This window comes from Lonchura striata, chromosome 36, assembly GCF_050655825.1.
Source record: "Lonchura striata isolate lonStrDom1 chromosome 36, ASM5065582v1, whole genome shotgun sequence".
Lineage (NCBI taxonomy): Eukaryota > Metazoa > Chordata > Aves > Passeriformes > Estrildidae > Lonchura > Lonchura striata.
In genome coordinates, this window is record NC_140738.1 from 20,990 (window position 1) to 26,045 (window position 5,056).

A 5,056-nucleotide genomic window follows, 5' to 3' on the forward strand; every position below is an offset into this window, starting at 1 on the left:
AGAAGAAAGGACTGACAGACCCAAAGAACACAGAGTGCACCAGAGACAAGTGACAGGACACACGCCAGCACTGCTCTGCCCTGAGCACCTCAGCACTGAGATCAAAACAGACGCTTTCCCTTTAGGTGGCCTTAGGAGATGCTTCTTGGGCATCCCCATCTCCAAAATTGACTCAAAAACCCCTCCTGGGGAGTCCCAACCCGGCACCTCTCTTCCATCCCCTCTGTGGGTTGTAGCCCTGCACTTATCTTGCACATATCAGGGAATGAAAATCCCCATCGGGTGCAGAAGGAAGCCACTGCTCCCATCTCCAGACCCTGGCCCTGAATTATCTTTTGGATGACTGGTGATGTGAACCTGAAATGAGTCTGGCTCAGAGGAGATAGCCTGTTAGCCTCTTAGTCTCCTAAAATAAAGAACGGGAAAATCAATGGTTGCGTTTCGTGTTATGTGGGCCGAATCTCAGCAAGTCAGTTACTTATCCTCTCCTGAGTGTGCCTGGGTGCTCAAGTCTCCGGCCTCATCCTGAGTCTAAGGTATGGCTGTTATGATGAGTGGCACCGGGGTTAGAGAGGCAAAGCTACATGGCATTTGTGTGAGTTCGGTGGATGAGCTTGTGTGCTGTATGACATGTGGATGCCTCCGCTATGCTTGTGAAAAGCCTTGCAGATACACACCGTTTCTCACCCTACTGCCTGCAAACCCCCACCGGGATAACTCCTAACTCAGTACCCTGCTTGCTCTCCCTCTCCTAGTCACAATCCTCAACTCACCTGAAGCCACCGTCTCACACATCATCTTTGACACAGTGCGGGTACCTTCTGCGTCGTGATGAATCTGCTGGAAAAATGTTGCGCTCGACACAAACTGCAATTACTGGAAGCTGCCCTCCTCCTGAAAAAAGAAGAAAAAAATCAGAAATTACAAAAGCACCTTACCAGCCCTGAATACTCAACCCCAAACTGTGAATTTAAATACTCCCTGTGTTCAACGTTGTTTTCTTTGCAGTATCTTCAAAGCCTCTGTTGCATTAGAAGCCCAAAAGCAGCTGCAGAGAGCAAGCTAAGCTAAAGGAGCCTCTTCACCTGAATGAGAGGAGAGCTCTTACCCCAGCTGATCCCACTGAGGGAATGAAGCCCCTTGGGAAAGGCTGGGGTTAATATACCCCTGATTGGGCCCGCCTCTCGCTCCCGTGGCACCTGGGAAAAGGGAGGGGGCAAACCCCATGGAGTATAAAAGCCATCAGAGGAGCTGTGGCTATTTGGCTCCTCTGGCTTGAATTCAAGGAGAATAAAGGGCTGGATATAGAAGAAAACTCTTCAGGGAAATGACAGCTCTTTCTTTTTTCTACAACTGCTTGGAGCAAAAGGGCAAAAAAACTGGTAAGAAATAAAACTTTGTTTTTAGGCAGCATATCTAGATAAGTTGGGTGATTTGCTGTTAACTTATATAATTATTCCTCAGTGACTACTAAGTAGTACTCAACATGAGACTAAGGGTGGAGAAAAATACTAATTATATGAACAGCTTAAGTCTCCTTGGGGCTACTAATTAGGACTAACTACATTATAAACAAAAATAAGAAAAATCATAGGCTCCTGGACAGCATAAAGGTTAAGTACATGCTAGGCTTGCCTTTCTCTGAGGTACTTAGTCCTAGGGAACAGAAAGAAGTGCCCTGAAAAGTAGTTTTAAATGCTGAAAAAGCATTTTAGAAGAGCCTCCTTCAAATTAATCCCTTAAAATGAAGAAATGGGGAAGTTGCCTCCACTGAAATGGATACCATGGCAAATAAATGGCTTCTGCCCTTTAACTTAATCCCCTCAAATATTGGGAAAAGAGAGGCTTTCCTCAATTTAAATCTCTCCAGTTATGAAGACAGAGGGATTTTCCCCTCAATCCAAACCCTTAAGAAAGAGAGATAGCTGGGCTTCCCCCTCAATTTAAGCCTTAGGACAACAAAAAGGGTTACTCTTAATTCAAACCCATAAACAACATTGTCAAGGTTTTCCCCCTCTATTTAAACTGGAAAATAATGGAATATGGGGATTCCCTGTCAATTACCACCCCTAACAGCACAGAAAAGGCAGGGACTCTTTCAAATGAGACCATTAAAATTGCAGGGGAAGTGCATTTCCTCATTATTTGAAAGCAAGAAATAATGGAAAAGGAAGTTTTTTCCCATACTTTAAACCCCTTGTCTCTCCATAACCCCTCTTTTTTCTGGGAGTGCTGTGGAAGGTCTGGGGGTTCTAGGGAGGGACTGACACAATAAAAGGGGAAAGCTGAAAGCTCTCCTATGGAACCCCACATGCTGCCCGGCCTGCTCAGGTGCTGCCCCTTGGCAAGAGGGCTCTGCCCTCTGCATTTTCTCAAAGGGATGCTCCGTGCCTGGGTGGGTCCGGCTGCTCCCCGGTCCCAGCTGGATGTTCCGACTGTAGCTCCTGGAGGGACACTTGGGATACCCCTGTTAGCCCCTCTGGATTAGCAGCTCCCTGTGCAGGTGTGCCCAGGTAGCTGCACTAAAAGCAGCTGATCACACGGGGAGCTGCTACACCTAAGAGTGGGGGATGAGGTGAAGAAAGGTCCTGTGGGGTGTTCCCTCCCCTACACAGCCCTTTGCCAGACCCTTAAACAATGGGGTGCCAGATTTTCATTGCCAAGATAATTAACAATCTTTCCCCTGGCCAAACAGGAATTGTGCTACCAAAATTGCAAACAGTGAATGATTTCTCACAGACCACAGCTGCCAACACCAGGAATTCTTGCTGCCCTTGGAGAGCAGCACACCTCCAGTGAAGAGACATCAACACACAGAGAGGGTGAGGTTGGTTTTATAGGGAAAAAGGGCAGAGGTTGGATCACAAGGCCTGTGGCTGCAAGTGACTTTCTACATCATTTCGTTCTGAATGGCACAGGATTTATCCTGGAGCAAAACCGCTCCCACCAAGAATTCTGCCTGCCCTGGAAGAGACAAGCACCTCCTAGAAATTGACACCAGGAAGTGTAGAGGGTGAGCCATGTTTCACAGAGAATAGGGCCAGTGACAGAGTCCAAGACCCAGGGGCCATGAAAGAAGGGCTGCCCCCTGAAAATCCGAATGCAGAAGGATGTGTTGTGGACCCAAGCTGCCCTGATGCTAATCAGGGGTTACCTTAAACATCCCAAGCACAACTCGCAAACTGACATCAGGAACCTGGACTGCTGAGTTTTCTTTCCCAGGCTAAAAGTCTGGAATCAGCACACAGGACCCCCTGGCCCTGGGTGGGCAGCTGACTGCAACAAATATGACCACCGAAGAATATCTCCCAGACCCCATCGGCCCCCAACCTCAAACTTGTACTGCCCTGATAGTCCCAATGGAGCCCTACAAACTGACATCAGAAACCAGGACTGGTGAGTTTTCTTGCCCAGGGAAAAGGGCCGGAGTATGTGCCCAGGGGCTCCTGGCCCTGAGCTGGCACCTGACTTCAAAAAATCCAAACATCGAAGGATGTATCCCAGAACAAAGCTGTCCCCACCTCAAACTTGCACTGCCCTGACAGTCCCATGGGAGCACTACAAACTGACATCAAGAACCGGAACTGGTGAGTTTTCTTTCCCAGGAAAAAGAGCTGGAATTACAGCACTGGACCCCCTGGCCTTGGGCAGGCACCTGACTGCAACAAATACGAATATTGAAGGATATCACCCAGACACCATCTCCTCCAACCTCAAACTTCTGCTGCCCTGACAGTCCCAAGGGAGCCCTGCAAACTGACATTAGGAACCTGGACTGGTGAGTTTTCTTTCCTAGGGAAAAGGGCCGGAGTATGTGCTCAGGGATCCATGGGCATGAGCTGGCACAGGACTACAAAAACTCCAATCATCGAAGGATGTATCCCAGACCGAAGTTCTCCCCACCTCAAACTTGCAATGCCCTGATAGTCCCATAGGAGCACTACAAACCGACATCAAGAAACTGGACTGTGATTTTTCTTTCCCAGGGTAAAGGGCCAGAGTATGTGCCCAGAGGACCCTGCCCCTGAGGAGGCACCTGACTTCAAAAAATCCAAACACTGAAAGATGTATCCATGACAAAAGCTGTCATCACCTCAAACTTGCACTGCCCTCATAGTCCCATGGGAGCCCTAAAAAATGACATCAAGAACCTGGACTGGTGAGTTTTCTTTCCCAGCGAAAAGAGCTGGAATTAGAGCACAAGACCCCCTGGCCTTGGGCAGGCGCCTGACTGCAACAAATACGAGCATTGAAGGATATCTCCCAGACACCATCTGCCCCAACCCCAAACTTGTGTTTCCCTGACAGTCCCAATGGAGCCCTACAAACTGACATCAGGAACCTGGACTGGTGCGTTTTCTTTCCCAGGGAAAAGAGCTGGAATTTGCACACAAGACCCTGTGGCCCTGGGCAGGCAGCTGACTACAACAAGTACGAACATCGAAGGATATCTCCCAGACCCCAGCTGCCACAACCTCAAACTCGTGCTGCCCTGACAGTCGCAAGGGAGTCCTAAAAATTGACATCAGGAACCTGGACTGGTGAGTTTTCTTTCCCAGGCAAAAAGGCTGGAATTAGCACACAGGTCCCCCTGACCCCAGGTGGGCGGCTGACTGCAACAAATAGGAACATCAAAGAATATCTCCCAGACCCCAGCTGTCCCCACCTCAAACTTGTACTGCCCTGACAGTCCCACGGGAGTCTTACAAACTGACATCAGGAACGTGGACTGGTGATTTTTCTTTCCCCAGCAAAAAGGCTGAAATTAGCGCACAGGTCCCCCTGGCCCTGGGCAGGCAGCTGACTGCATCAAATACGAACATCGAAGGATATCTCCCAGACCCCAGCTGCCACCACCTCAAACTTCTGCTGCCCTGACAGTCCCAAGGGAGTCCTACAAACTGACATCAGGAACCTGGACTGGTGAGTTTTCTTTCCCAGGGAAAAGGGCCAGTGTATGTGCCCAGGGGGTCCTGGCCCTGAGCTGACACCTGAATTCAAAACATCAAAACATCAAAGGATGCATCCCAGGACAAAGCTGTCCCCACCTCTAACT

General features: G+C 49.1%; 1 long non-coding RNA gene across 1 annotated transcript; it reads left to right on the forward strand.

Moving 5' to 3' along the window:
* The first annotated feature begins 396 nt into the window (after positions 1-396).
* LOC146763984 (uncharacterized) lies at positions 397-2,823 on the forward strand. Its single transcript, XR_014950987.1, has 3 exons — positions 397-536; positions 756-1,382; positions 2,696-2,823. It is a non-coding gene; the product is annotated as an uncharacterized LOC146763984 (long non-coding RNA).
* Positions 2,824-5,056: the final 2,233 nt, after the last annotated feature.